At 38.6% G+C, this 17171-nt stretch overlaps 1 protein-coding gene across 2 annotated transcripts in view; it reads right to left on the bottom strand.

Moving 5' to 3' along the window:
• Positions 1-14141, bottom strand: part of LOC134215899 (G-protein coupled receptor dmsr-1-like) — a 167494-nt gene extending 153353 nt beyond the window's left edge. For both annotated transcript variants that reach the window (XM_062694989.1, XM_062694988.1), the window contains exon 1: positions 13374-14141. The gene's annotated coding sequence lies outside the window, so the exon portion shown is untranslated. The remainder of the gene's footprint in view (positions 1-13373) is intronic.
• Positions 14142-17171: the final 3030 nt, after the last annotated feature.

Here is a 17171-nt window from a genome sequence, read left to right as displayed (position 1 = left end):
TTATGGGATTTAACAACAACCTTAGTCTGGGTAAATAATAGCAACACACAGTATTGAGGAGCATGAATCCTTTTGCCTAAAATTAAAATCGATAGGAAATTTGATAAAAAATATCAATTTCTACATAGTTTTGACTGGATTTTCAATCATGACTAGAGATTTGAATATTGGAACGAATTTTTGTAACTAATCGTTATGTTAAAACAATGTGTTCTATTTTTTTGTTGGTTTGTATGTTTTATACGCATAACTAAATTTAGTTCAATTTGAATGTTTGTGAAATTACATAATTGATATTCCTGTCCGACTTTTTGTCGTTGGTAGGTACAGTAAAACGGAATTCAATATATCAATTTTGAAGAGTGACATCGTAAATCCTCGATTAAGCACAAATAATGACGATGGTGTTTTAGCAAAAAAATATATTGCTATCATTGGTAACCGCACCAAATTGCAAAAAATAACAAGTGACGAAAACAAATGAAAAATATGCCTGGGTCAGGATTTAGCGCTATATGTTAGCCATTGAGCTGGGCTGAACTGACCAAGTAATAAATCGAAATTAATTAAATGAAAACAATCGGAAGGTCATAGATTTCCATAGATATCAAGGTGTTGCACATTCCAATTATAGTGTTAATGTACAGTAAAATAGAGTATCATTGTTAGGACGTATGTCATCGAGAGTGTAAAAGGCACATGAATTTCATTTCTTTTCGTAAATTCATTTCTGTTCTTATTTGAGCGTTATTTAGTTTAGTAGGCCCTAAGATATATGAACCCTTTCATCTACTCCCACTACATAATACTATGCTGTACCAAAAGATAAATATTTTGTTCTATTCTTGAAAAGTTCGTCAGTGTTTCGTTAGAAGTTCTCAAGTACAGAACAAAATACCTACGTATCTGTTGATTCGAAATAATATTGTGTACAGTCGTGCGGGGCTTCTTTTGATCCCGGGGATTATTTTGGATTTTTAATTTTCTAAAAATATGAAACGAAAAAAAAACTCAACTTGAAACAGAAAGTTGTCATCCAACTATCAACAAGTCAGCCAAATGGTGATAATGTCAATTTGATAAGCTACAATTCTTATTTCAGAATGTTCAAAGTAGCCCCCGTTTTATAAAAGCCCCGCACGACGGTAGTGGAAGTATATGGTGCGCAACCATGCGTCTCCGTTAGACCGGACGGAAAACCTTCATCCAGTCAATGAGGTTGGGAAGGAGGGAATTAGCCCGGCCCCTTAAGCATTTGGTTCAATTAAACATAATGGGAAGCTCAAATTGATGGGTCATTATCACTCATATGTATGCGTTATACACATAAAAGTTTGATAATTTTAGCATACATATTGAAAACAAAAACATTTCAAAAATGGATTTCTTGGTGCGAGTGAGCCCGTAATAAAATCAAATTAGCCTGAATTTTGTTTTCTTGCATGAATTTTCCTAGATAATAGTACGAAAGCGGCAGGCATTCTCGTCTGGTAGTTGCAACGACAATATTAGCGTAATATTGTGTTCAATAAGCTGGATCGTAAATAATCTATGAGCACGGAAGTACGGAAGTACGGAAAATAATATCGTTAGGATTGAGTCTGTGTCTGGAATCAAATCCGTGCCAAGAATATCTATTGTTTGTGAAAAAAAAACCTTTAACATACATACATAAGTTGTGGTTTTAATTCTAATTTTCAACCGTGTACTGGAACAATCCGTTTTTGGGCAATTACGCTTATTCGAATTTCGTCCCATTGTTTCGTATTGAAATTTGGCCCGATCGCACTATGAGCTTAAAAGTAAGGGCCATAATGCATTTTTTATAAGCAAAATCCGTATAATAAACTCACTCATTTTTTGGGATCTCAACTTTAACCGATTTGCTATGGGATCAAAACTTACGGCCAAATTCTTGTACAGAAACGTTTCGATCATTCCATTTTCTATAAGTTGTACAAAAATACTAAAATCTTCTTCTTCTTCTTCTTCTTCTTATTCTTCTTCTTAATTAGCACTACATCCCCCACTGGGACATTGCCGCCTCGCAGCTTAGTGTTCAATTAGCACTTTCACATTTATTAACTGCGAGGTTTCTAAGCTAAGTTACCATTTCTGCATTCGTATATCATAGGCTAACACTAAAAGAATCATCGCCCAGGGAAGTTGAGACAATTTCCAAACCGAAAATTGCCTAGACCGGCACCGGGAATCTAACTCAGCCACCCTCAGCATGGTATTACTTTAAAGCCGCGGATTTTACCGCACGGCTAAGGAGGGCCCCTGCCAAAATACTAGAATCTCCACTTGGTAAATTGTACGAAATTAGCCAACCACAATGCAGTTTTCTGTTTTTGTGACCACAAACATACTTATTGTGTAACAATATCTTCCAAATCATTCACATGAATACGAATTCCCGCCCTAATGATCTGACTGCACCACTGCCACAACCTTTTAGCACATGGACAATTTTTTAGTCTGTGTGAAATATTGTCAATTAATCCACATTGTGTACATCAGAGCGTTAATGAATAAAGCTTCCAATGAATGATTAAATTTGTTATGATTAAATCATTCAACTCTATGATTAAAGATTATGAATAATGATTTATTCGTTTTTGACAATGATTAATGATTATGATTAACGATTAAATTAATTTTTGACAATGATTAAGGATTATGATTAATGAATAAAACGTTTGAAGTATGATTAACGATTACCAATCATGATTAAATGTTGACACAATATGTGTATGATTAATGATTAACGATCAATATGATTAATGAATAATGATTATGAATAATCAAATTGAATGATTTGCATAGTGATCAAAAAGCAAGTAATCTTTATTCTAAATTGGGTTATTAAAATGTATAATAATTATATTATTATGATTAAAGATCAATGAATCAAAGCGATGTGATCAAAATTGATGATTAATGAAAAAACTCAAAATAATTATGAATATGATTGGTGATGAATGATTAAATGTAAAATTCTATGATTGACGATTCGTGATTAATGATTAAATCGTATTCTTTGTATGATTATGATTAATGAATAATGATTAAATAACCCATAATTCATTAATCATGATTAAATCGATGATTAATCACTAATGCTCTGGTGTACATATCGATGAGGAATTTCGAACGTAGTAGGTTGAAAGTTTCTTCTGCGTAGCAATCGAATTGCTCACGAAACAAAACATTATGAAACGATCATTCAAAGAAGAAAAATGAGATTAATATTTTCTCACAGTGTTTGCCAATCAATTCCAATGTTTGTGTTATTTAAGTCCACAAAATGACTATACAACAATTTGGTGGAATTTAACTGCAATCGTGTCTTGATACTCACGGCTTCTGATATCTTTTTTTAACTAATTTAATTTGCTAATTATCTAATACATGCATTCATCTCTTAGACTAGGTGTTCCGTGTTTTCTTAACACTATCGTCCTTATTTGCTATGTTACATTTTTAGTTATTTTTAATACATTTCAATTGCCTCTGGCAGTTAGAATTTTTCCTCTGGTTGAATTGAACCATGTAGGAATTACAATGTTTTTAACTTAAACTAAACCTAACCTAATTTATACTAAGGGTACAAGGAGCTAATCGTTGCAATAGAAGATTGCAACGATTTTTGTCTAAAATTGGAAATTATTTTATTGGACATTTGTTGCAATGTCTCAATGTTAGAAATTCTATGGGGCATTGTTTATTGTCGTCAATCATGTTTCCAGGACAAGTCGTTTACAAACAAAATAAACAATAGCGGACCTAAATGAGAGCCTTGCGGGACTCCCGATGTGGTATGAATATCTACAGATTGCTTTCCTTTGAACCTAACTATTTGATTGCGACTGGTCAGATATGCTTCCAAGCCATTTAAGGAGTCCAGGCTGGATTCCCATTTTTGCAGTTTAAAGAGAAGCATTGGTATATCAACTCTATCGAACGCTTTACTAAAATCCGTATATAAAACTTCAACGTGATTTCCTCTGTCCATGGCTTCAAGAGAATAATTCACAAATTCCAGTAAGTTCGTAGCTGTCGACCGACCTTTAAAGAATCCGTGCTGGCTTGTAGTGATCCTATTTTTTATTTGGTTGAATATTTTCTCATTGACAATTGCTTCGAGTAATTTTGGAATGGTGAAGAGAAGAGCGATTCCGCGGTAATTGCGGATGTCGGATTTTTTGCCAGACTAGAAAATCGGCACCAGAAAGGAAGTTTTCCACGGTTTAGGAAATTCTCCAGATTTTAATGACATATTGAAAAGCCAAAAGTGCAGAATTTCACTTTCTCCAACTATATGAATCAAAATGTTTTCATTATCAATATCTTGTATGAAATCTACCTTGCGTTGGTTGAACTCACAGAAAATCTCAATTTTTGTTTCAGGAGTTTGGCCTGACAAACTTTGATTAGCTCCAGAAAAAAACTTATCATATAGATCTTTATTGGCTCTGTTTGGAGGAAAGTATACCGAAGCGAAAATATGATTCTCATTTGCCATTTGAACTTTCACCCACACGTGCTCGAATTCTTTAAATTTCGTTACTGCAATGATTTCTGAATTATAACTTGTGGAAACTGCCACCAGAACACCACCACCTGATTTCTTTTCGGACCATTCGCAATCTCTGTCATCTCTAAAGACATTATAACTGTTACCAAAAACTTCCCCAATGATGTTCATTGGTACTATACCACAGAGGCAACTTCAGAATCATTTTCAAAATTTTATTTTGAATCCTCTAGAGTGCCTTTTTTTCTGGTATTGCAGCAACTAGTCCATATTGGCACAGCATACAACATGGCTGGTCTAAAACTTTGTTTGTATCAAAAGTTTGTCCTTAAGACAAAGTGTTGATTTTCTGTTTATAAGTGAATATAGACACTTAATATATTTGTTACATTTGGCTTGAATGCCTTTAATGTGACTTTTAAAAGTTAATTTTTTTTTCTAACAGAAGTCCTAAATATTAAGCTTCGCTAGACCAATTAATTGGATCCCCATTCATAGGGACAATATGTCTGCTAGAAGTTTTCAAATAAGGAGCTCTCGGCTTATGTGGGAAAATTATAAGCTGAGTTTTGGAAGAATTCGGGGAAATTTTCCATTTTAGCAAGTAAGTGGAGAAAATACCCAAACTTTTTTGCAATCTACTACAAATGACACGAAGGCTACGCTGAGAGACCTGTGTCATCTGCAAACAAAGATTTTTGACACCCTGGTGGTAAATCAGGTAAGTCAGAAGTAAAAATGTTATACAATATGAGCCCCAGTATGCTGCCTTGGGGAACACCAGCCCTTACAGGTAATCTATCAGATTTAGAATTCTGATAGTTTACCTGCAGTGAGCGATCTGATAAATAATTTTAGATCAGTTTAATAATGTACAGAGGAAAATTAAAATTCATCAATTTTACAATCAAACTTTCATGCCAAACACTGTCAAATGCTTTCTATATATCAAGAAGAGCAAGTCCAGTCGAATATCCTTCAGATTTGTTGAGATTCGGAACTCTTAATAACTTATGGGTGGTTGAATGCCCATGGCGAAAACCAAATTACTCATCAACAAAAATAGAATTGTCATTAATATGAACCATCATTCTATTTTAAATATCTTTTTTATATCATTCTATTTAAAAATCTTTTCGAACAGTTTGCTTGTTGAAGAAAGTAAACTGATTGGGCGATAACTAGAAGCCTAAGCTGGATTTTTGTCCGACTTCAAAATTGGAACAACTTTGGCGTTTTTTTCATTTGTCTGGGAAGTATGCCAATTGAAAACATTTGTTAAAAAAATAACAAAAAAGGATAGAGAGCTCTCAGGAAGTATTTTGATAAGTATGTAGAAAATACCATCATCACCCGGAGCTTTCATATTTTTTAAATTTTCTAGTAATATATCTCACTTCATCCAAATTAGTTCCAAACGAAGGTAAAAATATTCTCTTGATTGAGAATGTCTTCGAAGCTCCGTGTAACCTGATCCTAAATTGGACTAGTGAGACCTAGACTTTGGGGGCAGCAGGGACTATGTCCAAGGGCTTGACGATCCCTCCCTATCTGCGAGTTGTGGCACTGGCCTAGGATGTGGTAAGGTTTGACAGTGGGCCCTGTTAAACCTCTATAAAAAGCTGCATGTATCCGCAAGTAGGCTCCGCCAAAGCGACCGTGTGCCGCTCAAAGCGCACAAGCCCAAGTCCTGGTGTTAGGTGGGACGCTAAACAGCCCTGACACGACGGCCCTCCGACGAGACAGGAGGTTTGCGCGGGCCCAATAAGCCGCCTTTAAAAACAACTATTACGAACGACATAGAAGATAATACGACTCGATACAATCGGCAACGACCTAGGCGACGAATAAAGGATCACGATTGGAAGCTTGGAACATGGAACTGCAAGTCGCTAGGCTTCGCAGGTTGCGACAGGATAACCTACGATGAATTACATCCCCGCAACTTCGATGTCGTAGCGCTGCAGGAAATCTGCTGGACAGGACAGAAAGTGTGGAAAAGCGGGCATCGAGCGGCTACCTTCTACCAAAGCTGTGGCACCACCAACGAGCTGGGAACCGGCTTCATAGTGCTGGGAAAGATGCGCCAACGCGTGATTGGGTGGCAGCCAATCAACGCAAGGATGTGCAAGCTGAGGATAAAAGGCCGTTTCTTCAACTATAGCATCATCAACGTGCACTGCCCACACGAAGGGAGATCCGACGACGAGAAAGAAGCGTTCTATGCGCAGCTGGAGCAGACATACGATGGATGCCCACTGCGGGACGTCAAAATCGTCATCGGTGACATGAACGCTCAGGTAGGTAGGGAGGAGATGTGTAGACCCGTAATCGGACCGGATAGTCTGCATACCGTATCGAACGACAACGGCCAACGATGCATAAACTTTGCAGCCTCCCGCGGAATGGTAGTCCGAAGCACTTTCTTCCCCCGTAAGAATATCCACAAGGCCACATGGAAATCACCTAATCAAGTAACGGAAAACCAAATCGACCACGTTCTAATCGACGGCAAATTCTTCTCCGACATCACGAACGTACGCACTTACCGCAGTGCGAATATTGAATCCGACCACTACCTCGTCGCAGTATGTCTGCGCTCAAAACTCTCGACGGTGATCAACACGCGTCGGAGTCGTCCGCCGCGGCTTAACATTGGGCGGCTACAAGACGGTAGACTAGCCCAAGACTACGCACAGCAGCTGGAAGTGGCACTCCCAACGGAAGAGCAGCTAGGCGCAGCATCTCTTGAAGATGGCTGGAGAGATATTCGATCCGCCATTGGAAGCACCGCAACCGCTGCACTAGGCACGGTGGCTCCGGATCAGAGAAACGACTGGTATGACGGCGAATGTGAGCAGTTAGTTGAGGAGAAGAATGCAGCATGGGCGAGATTGCTGCAACACCGCACGAGGGCGAACGAGGCACGATACAAACGGGCGCGGAACAGACAAAACTCGATTTTCCGGAGGAAAAAGCGCCAGCAGGAAGATCGAGACCGTGAAGAGACGGAGGAACTGTACCGCGCTAATAACACACGAAAGTTCTATGAGAAGCTGAACCGTTCACGTAAGGGCCACGTGCCACAGCCTGATATGTGTAAGGACCTAAACAGGAACCTTTTTACGAACGAGCGTGAGGTGATCCAAAGGTGGCGGCAGCACTACGAAGAGCACCTGAATGGCGATATGGCAGACAACGGTGGCGGTATGGTGATGAACCTAGGAGCACGCGCGCAGGACATGCGACTTCCGGCTCCGAATCTCCAGGAAATCCAGGAGGAGATCGGCCGGCTGAAAAACAACAAAGCCCCTGGAGTTGACCAACAACCAGGAGAGCTGTTTAAACACGGTGGTGAAGCACTGGCTAGAGCGCTGCACTGGGTGATTACCAAGGTTTGGGAGGATGAGGTTCTGCCGCAGGAGTGGATGGAAGGTGTCGTGTGTCCCATCTACAAAAAGGGCGATAAGCTGGATTGTAGCAACTACCGCGCAATCACATTGCTGAACGCCGCCTACAAGGTACTCTCCCAAATTTTATGCCGTCAACTAACACCAATTGCAAGAGAGTTCGTGGGGCAGTACCAGGCGGGATTTATGGGTGAACGCTCTACCACAAACCAGGTGTTCGCCATACGTCAGGTATTGCAGAAATGCCGCGAATACAACGTGCCCACACATCATCTATTTATCGACTTCAAAGCCGCATATGATACAATCGTTCGGGACCAGCTATGGCAGCTAATGCACGAAAACGGATTTCCGGATAAACTGATACGGTTGATCAAGGCGACGATGGATCGGGTGATGTGCGTAGTTCGAGTTTCAGGGGCATTCTCGAGTCCCTTCGAAACCCGTAGAGGGTTACGGCAAGGTGATGGTCTTTCGTGTCTGCTATTCAACATTGCTTTGGAGGGAGTAATACGAAGGGCAGGGATTGACACGAGTGGTACGATTTTCACGAAGTCCGTCCAGTTATTTGGTTTCGCCGACGACATTGATATCATGGCACGTAACTTTGAGAGGATGGAGGAAGCCTACATCAAACTGAAAAGCGATGCTAAACGGATTGGACTAGTCATCAACACGTCGAAAACGAAGTACATGATAGGAAGAGTCTCAAGGGAGGTCAATGTGAGCCACCCACCACGAGTTTCTATCGGTGGTGACGAAATCGAGGTGGTTGAAGAATTCGTGTACTTGGGCTCACTGGTGACCGCCGATAACGATACCAGCAGAGAAATTCGGAGACGCATAGTGGCTGGAAATCGTACGTACTTTGGACTCCGCAAGACGCTCCGATCGAATCGAGTTCGCCGCCGTACCAAACTGACTATCTACAAAACGCTTATAAGACCGGTAGTTCTCTACGGACACGAGACCTGGACGATGCTCGTGGAGGACCAACGCGCACTGGGAGTTTTCGAAAGGAAAGTGTTGCGTACCATCTATGGTGGGGTGCAGATGGCGGACGGTACGTGGAGGAGGCGAATGAACCACGAGTTGCATCAGCTGTTGGGAGAATCATCCATCGTTCACACCGCGAAAATCGGAAGACTGCGGTGGGCCGAGCACGTAGCCAGAATGTCGGACAGTAATCCGGTGAAAATGGTTCTCGACAACGATCCGACGGGAACAAGAAGGCGAGGTGCACAGCGGGCAAGGTGGATCGATCAGGTGGAGGACGACTTGCGGACCCTCCGCAGACTGCGTGGTTGGCGAAGTGCAGCCATGGACCGAGCTGAATGGAGAAGTCTTTTATGTGCAGCACAGGCCACTCCGGCCTTAGTCTGATGATAAATAAAAGACCTAGACTAAAATTATGGGCACTCTCGAACTGCTGAGCAAGTTTTTGAGCCTTTTCGCCATTTGTTAATAAAATTTTATTTCCCTCTTTAAGCACTGGAATTGGCTTTTGAGGGTTTTTTAAAAGAATTTCCGTTAATTTCCAAAAGGGTTTCGAGCTGAGATCTAACTTCGAGACATTATTCTCAAAGTTGGTATTTCTCAGAATAGCGAAACGTTTTTTAATCTCATTTTGCAAATTTCGCCAAATAACTTTCAACGCGGGTTCGCGAGTTTTTTAGTATTGCCTTCGCCTCACATTTTTAAGACGGATCTTTAGCTACTGGATCATCGTCAATAATAATGGAACTAAATTTAATTTCACATTTAGGAATTGCAATGCCTCTTCGACAATTAAATTTATCAAAGATACGAGAGCATTATCAATACCAATTTTGGTATCGAGAGGAATTCCTATCGGTATACGTTTTATATAAATCCCAATCAGCTCTATGATAATTAAAAGTAAGGCTGATTGGATTGTTAATGGTTTCCTGTGAGATTTTAAACGTCACAGGAAGGTGATTAGAGTCAAAGTCAGCATGAGTTACCAATTGGCCACACAGCTGACTTGAATTCGTTAAAACTAAATCATTTGTAGAAGGATTTCGGCTGGAAGAAAAACAAGTTGGTTCATTGGGATATTGAATAGTATAATATCCTGAAGAACAATCTTCAAATAAAATTTTACCAATAGAATAGTTTTGAGCATTATTCCATGAACAGTGTTTGGCATTGAAGTCACCAATTATGAAAAATGTGGATTTGTTGCGAGTTAGAATTTGAAGATCAGCTCTCAACAAATTCCTTTGCTGCCCATTGCATTGGAAAATCAATTAGGCAGCAATAAAAGAGAATAGTTCCAAATTTGTTTCAACAGAAACACCCAAGATTTCAAAAACTTTGGTTTCAAATGAAGAACATAATTTATGTTTGATACGTTTATTGTTAACAATGGCGACCACCACAGGCGGTGTCAAGACCATCATTTCGGTAAATAAAATAATTTGGATCTCTTTTGATGAATAGACCAGGTCTTAAATATGTTTCATACATGCGTCTCTGTGATGCCCTTATGCCCGAAACACTTATTCTTTAAGTCATCATAGAAAATCCTTGCCTTATGATTTGCGATTTCCAGCGACGGCGGTATTTCACGTTTAACATCGATAAAACACCTCGTACACCCGTGTACAAGTGATCGAGGCCCAAATACACTGGGATTTTTTTTCTCGAATTAAATACTCCACTTACCGTATTGACCAAGTAACGTATTCTATATTTGACATCTTTCGTAAAGGTTTATATTTCAAATGCTATGTTTTTGCATTGTCCCCTTGATATGAGAAATCACTGCATCATAATTTGCAACAACCATTAAATACCAGCTTTTATAAAATCTGACTCATAAAATTGTTATATTGTAAACTTCCTTCATCTTCTATCCCAATCTAACTTTATAAAAGCGTACACACGAAGATTAAACCAAAAATTAATTCTTGCATACTTTGAGTAGCTCTCGAAAATAGTCAACAGCAAATCAAACTCTTGTTCAGATCAAACAATTTTATTAAAATCATCAGCGAAAACAATGACTGTTATGAAACAAACTGAATGAAATGAAACAAAAACTTTGCAGTTTAGGATCCAAACTTATGGCCAAAATACTAATTTCAAAACCTGTAGAGGAAAAACACTTCTTTGCAGCTTATGCTCGTCCGACTCGATTGCAACAAGTTGTATTCAGCAGGCAATTTTACAAAGGGGATGAACTGGTGTGAACAAATTGATGCATTAAGATTTTTACCAAATATTTCAAATAGAAAAAAACTAGCACTATTCATTACTGTATGCAGATGCGTATATCACAAACTCATATAAAAATGGTCAGATTCGGGAGCATACGCTCGGCAGTAAATTCCATTGAAAGTGCACCAAATCCGGGGCACCGATGGAGATGATGTATTTTACCTTGCTTTACACAGCAGCACGAAAGAGCTTTATACCCAATCTGTATGAAGAAAAATGAGTTGTGATTCCCTTTGTCATGATTTAACTTATGAAAGCGTTTATATGGCAGCAATTCTGTATTTTTTTATATTTTTAATTAGATTTTGGTAGGATCTTCTACAGAAGAGAAGAATACGAAATCCGATGCATCATCAATAATTGATGACAGCAACGGATTTCAGATTTCGTTTGTAATTTTGCATAAGATTCTGAACAGATTTTTACAGCTGAGCATTAAAATCTTGCAAAATGTATATAAAATGTAGGCATATACAAATTTGAAGGATGTTAATGCAATCATTGTACAATAGAGCATTTTATTAGCATTAACATAAAGTAATACGAACAAATTTGTAGGTGGTGCCAACTTGGAGTATTGTATGAGACTACACCCGATTCTTTTTTTTAACCGGGGGATGCGTTCCGTGTAAAAAAAGTTTTCAGGTCAAAATTTGAAAATTTGTGTAAAAAAAGTTTTATGATTTCTCGACAAATCATGCAAAATGGAGCAACTTTGCTAAAATTTTGTATGGTATTTTTTTACACGGCCGTGTAAAAAAAATCCGTGTAAAAACAGAATCGGGTGTAGTACACTTCCATCCGTTGCCTTAGATGTTGATTTGGAACTAATGACTATCTCTTAGATGAAAGTAAGGCACTCTCTACTAGTCATTATCTGTTTGTTGGCATCTACTTAAGAAAGAAGCAGAAAACCCTACTCTATGTTTTACATTGTCCTATTCTGTTGCAATTTTGAACAAACGTTTGTTGCGAGTTGAGTTTGTCCCAACATTTACAAGAGAGGATAAAGTTGTTATCATTGGCAATGTTGTTGTTTTACAATTCCTGCACATCTCACTTCGCATATCTGTTTTTTAACCTCAGAAGTTACAACTGAGAAGCGAGTCGCAGCTGAATGAGCTTAACAGTCAAATCATCCGTTCGACAAAACGACATTTCCGCTATATGAATCGTTCGACCAAATAACCCATTCGGGGTACAATCTGGTCGGCCAAATGATATTTTCAACCATATGACATTGTGATCCGTTCGGTCCATTCGACCAAACTACAGTTGCAACTAAATAAGATTTCCGGCCGGAATAAGCAACCATATGATCTGTTCGACCAAGCGACATTTTCGGCCGGGATCGGTTTCGTGCATCCCGGGATGTTTTCTGTGCTTCCAAAAGTGTTAAACATTACAATAGAAACCTAAAATTAGTATAAATATGTTTCTCGCACAAAATGATCCCAGTGTACCCAAAACTGGCTATCGTACTTCCAATTTCATTCGGACACATCGCAAGAAAGTTACTCTGCGATACGGTTATGAAAAGACGATGTTGGTACGAATTACGAACAAAAAAGTCAAAGTGTCTTAAATGACCACACCCTACTCGGATTCCATATGAATCCGGAAACGTTGAACCGCCATGTCCAATCGATATACCCTTTTTCCGGTTTATGTTTAAAACCAATCAGTAAATAATTGAATGAGTTAGGGCAAAAACATCATCAAAATTTAATTGTGTCAAAGGGGTGCGGAACGCAAAGGTTAATGATATAATTGTACTCAATAAAATTCGTTATAACATCTTTTTGGATGTTATAATAATACAGCAGATACAAGCCTACATTTTGCTCAATTAGTGTAAATAGTTTGATGGACGTAACATCTCTACTGGCAGGTGTGCAGTGCAATGCGGCTCAATAACAAGAAAACTAATTGACAACTTGATTTTTTTAGGCAAGAATGACCATATACAATAAATCAGATTGAACTATTTTATACCCGATTTATTTAGCTATGCAGCTCTCAAACAAAATGATTCAATGTTTTATTCATCATACTTATTGCATGATATTTCAGTTGTATAAAAACTCGTCGATGCATACTCAGCAAATTTGTTCTTTTAAACTCATCAATTGCTTACACTTTGTCATTCAGTGTTGAATAAATCAAGATTTCGTGCTTACCTTTCTGTTACTCCCGTGAATTGAGAACCATCAAACAGTAGTAATCACGTTTCATTGTTGCATCAAAATCTCAAGTTGTCAGGAATGTGATTGAAAGCAGTAAAGCCGCAGGGTGAACAATTTCCACGACCTGTTACGTGGCACTGTGAACTAATATTTTCCACACTTTTCTAAGCCGACGCCGCCGGAGCCGGTACTGCTTTGTTATTCAAATTAATGTTATCCAGCCGTAACGATTTTCACCCCCGATTTGTTTACGAAGAAATATGAAAGAATTTCAGGAATCAAACTTTTCTTACAGTTGGAACGTTTAAAAATAGCTTATCAAAAGAAATTGCTTCGATGGTCTTGGCACGAATGTTTGAATTGACTCGTCGTTTCATTAACCTAGAGGTACTTCGACCAGGCCTCAAGCCGTTTTCAAATCACTGCACAGACTAATATTTTCATATCATTAACATCAGTTATTCAATGAGGTGAATGTTATCGTTTCCAACATCACCAACAGCTGGAGAAACATATTAACGTGCCTCTGTGGCCATGAGATTTACAGTTTCCCACTAAAACCGAACTTGTCTAGGCAACTGTTCTGCATTCTATTTAATCTCTGATGATCTGATCAAGCACCTGACGATAATAAAATATCCCGCACAACCAACCCTTCCTCACTATTAACGTGTTACAACAAAACCGCCACGCTGGTATAGCCGAAAACACTTCCCTCGTTTCGGTGGAAATGGAATTCCGCGGGAAAACGTCCAATTCCAAAGGACGCCAAGTGTTGACTGAATTCGGTACCATTCAACTGTGGAAGCATGTGGCGGCGGATGAACTCTTCTTCCATCACGCGCGTTTCCCAATCACACTTGTGGCGAAAATGGTCCAGAATGAGTATGCGCCGGAACTGATCCGCCGCCGGCACCGAGTGAAGGTTTGTTTATGATGGTGTTACTCGTGAACGATTCAATGATGAGCGAAACGGTTAACGTGCAAAACCTTGTGTTTACAATATCAATTCCTACGGTGAGATGATATGTTTATTGAAAAATACATTCATTTCACAAAACTTGATTCCGGTCTGTCGAGTTCTTCATCCCATTAATGCACTGCAAGTTGGAGAGCTTGGGGTAAGTTGCATTACTGTTGAAAAGTCCTTTCGTCTGTAGTAAATATAATCGGCTTACATTTTGTAACGCTACAGACCAGAACATTTGCAACAAGTCAACGTGGTTCACTTGTGAAAGGTTTTAATACCATTTGTACTTTTCAAATTTGAAATTCTGGTTGCTGTAGAGCCTAATTTTGAGCTGGAACTTCTTCATGAGACATTGTTAAATATTTTAAGAGACATATGAAAGTATTTTCAAAACATCAATGGTACTCCATGTTATACAGTGAAATTCAGACAATCTCGAAAATATATCAAACAGTACCGCTTGTTTCACTTCAAAAAACTTAACTGTGTTGCAGCTATTCAAAATAAAATATCGTTGTCATAAAATGTCATAAAATTTTACTTTCTTGTGGTTATAAAAAGGGCAAATGGCGGTTTTTTTGGAAACATCTTTTCAATCAAAATAAATTTAAACGGTGCTTGCTTGTAATATCGAATGTTAATTCGTTTGATAGGATAAGCTGCAATTTTACACGTCATTGAATTTTCAAAATTATTTGCTGTGTACGCACGAATGAAGTTCATACACAAATAAAACAGGAACTCGAATCATGGATCTCGTGTTCAGTAATCTTCCGACCCTTAGCTCAGCTCTTCGAAGAAATGGCACGCTAACTCATCATGAACAAACATTCCTGTTACACTGGGGATGTTAATCACGCAGTTTGTTTTAGGTAATTTCTAGCTTTTTGGCTAATTTGGATTTATAAAAACAATGGAAATTGAAGTGAACCTAGGAGATGATAAAATCTACTTGTACTTGATTGCATATTCACCGGAATGGACTGTAGGTTGGCGAAATGTTGGAAGTTGCTAATCGGAACATGAAGGTTCGACAACTTATTTTTGAAAGGTGCGTTAATGTTGCATTAGAGCAGCAGGGATTATGTACTAGAGTTTCCCGATCCCTCCCCAGGTCATTGCGAGTTGCGGGGCTTTGCTAAGATGTGGTGGGGTTTGACAGTTAGTTCTGTTGACTTCTATTAAAAAGCCGCTTGTATACGCAAGCAGGTCCCACCTAAGCGACCATGTGTCATTTAGAGCGTACTAGCTAGGCTGACCATACGTACCGTATTTAACGGGACAGTCCCGTTTTTTTAGACCTTCTGGTGCTGTCCCGTCGTAATCTAAAAAATCCTCAATTTGTCCCGTTTTTTAATGATTCTTCCGAAGAGCTCCAAAATATTATTCAAACAAATTCAATAGGAATCTAAAATCAAATACCTAGAAAATGTTTTTCGTGTCTTTATTAGAGAGATTTGCAGCCCTTGGCTGGCTCATCTCTCAACAAAGAAGGAGGACGAAACCCATAAAAAAATGTGAGATGTTATGTTATAAGTGCTGCTTTTTAAAGAATGCTATCCATGCCTTTTTGTATTTTCCATTGATCGACTTTTCTTAAGGTTTTTAACAGTTAATGACAAAAGGTGCTTCTCCGGGAATTTTTTTCATACAGTTCTATTTAAATCATTATTTTCTGCTTATTCCGAAGGCATTACAATTTGGCCAATTTTATCACTGGATTGAACGAAATAAGTAACTTGGTAGGCAAGTATATCCTGAAAATCAGGTCACGCATCACGGCATGCAGCATCAACGTCAATAAAATTAAGTAAAGGGACAGACATTTTTTTAGATTTAGTTCATTTTCGATTATTCTTTTTGAATCTTCCGAAGTAGGTAGGGTTACTGCTCCTGGACTTCATCTCATAGCTCCGATATTGGTCTCACAAAAAACAAAGCAATGAAAAGGTATATGGTTAGTTTATTATTTTTGTGATTTTTTTTCAACAGTGAGCACGCATGTTAGCAAAAAGAAGCTATGCGATGAGATTAATATATGTTCAGTGAGATGGAAAACGGAACAGTTCCCCTAATTCAATTTTGTTTTCAATGCTGCTTTATCACATATTTTTCACTCATTTGATTCTTCTCGAAACATTAAGAATTATTCAAAGTCTTTCTGAATTATTCTGAATATTCCGAAATCATCCACTGTAAAAAAAAAATTATTCTCTCTGTCTCTATGTTCCGTAGATCTCCGTTACTCAGGCCATCCGGAAGACGCTCCCAGTAGAACCAATCCTCGAGCACGACGACACGCCACATCGTCCCTTACGCCAAATGCCCGGATCAGCAGCCGAAATTCCTTGATTCCGAATCCTAAGCCTCGTCCATCCTTTAATATTGTAAACTAACCTCGAGTCACCACGAGTACGCTGGCTCCTATCCCTCTCTTACTAACTGAAAAAATGACATTGATTGTATATATCACAAAGAAATATGGCTCCGTAAAGTGTTATACACGCCTGAGCCTACCAAATAAACGAACTTGGAAAAAAAAAAAAAAAAAAAAAAAATTATAAATCAACTGAACGAAATCGAGTTTAAAGCAGTTTCAGACCGAGGGAAAATTTGGTCGGATTAAAGGCTAAATTTAAGGTCCTCACGTATTTTATTTTACACATCAGGAGCTCGTCTGTAAATTTGGCTCCCATGTGTTTGGACGAGATTTATGTGACTCCTTTAAGAAAAATTAGCTATTCGGCCAGATTTAAAATACAATCCGTCGAAGATCTCCAAGAGTCCGAGCTGTATAACAGACCGGCCAGGATTATTCTTAC

The sequence above is a fragment of the Armigeres subalbatus genome, chromosome 2 (genome assembly GCF_024139115.2).
Source record: "Armigeres subalbatus isolate Guangzhou_Male chromosome 2, GZ_Asu_2, whole genome shotgun sequence".
NCBI lineage: Eukaryota > Metazoa > Arthropoda > Insecta > Diptera > Culicidae > Armigeres > Armigeres subalbatus.
This window is presented reverse-complemented; position numbering and strand designations above follow the sequence as displayed.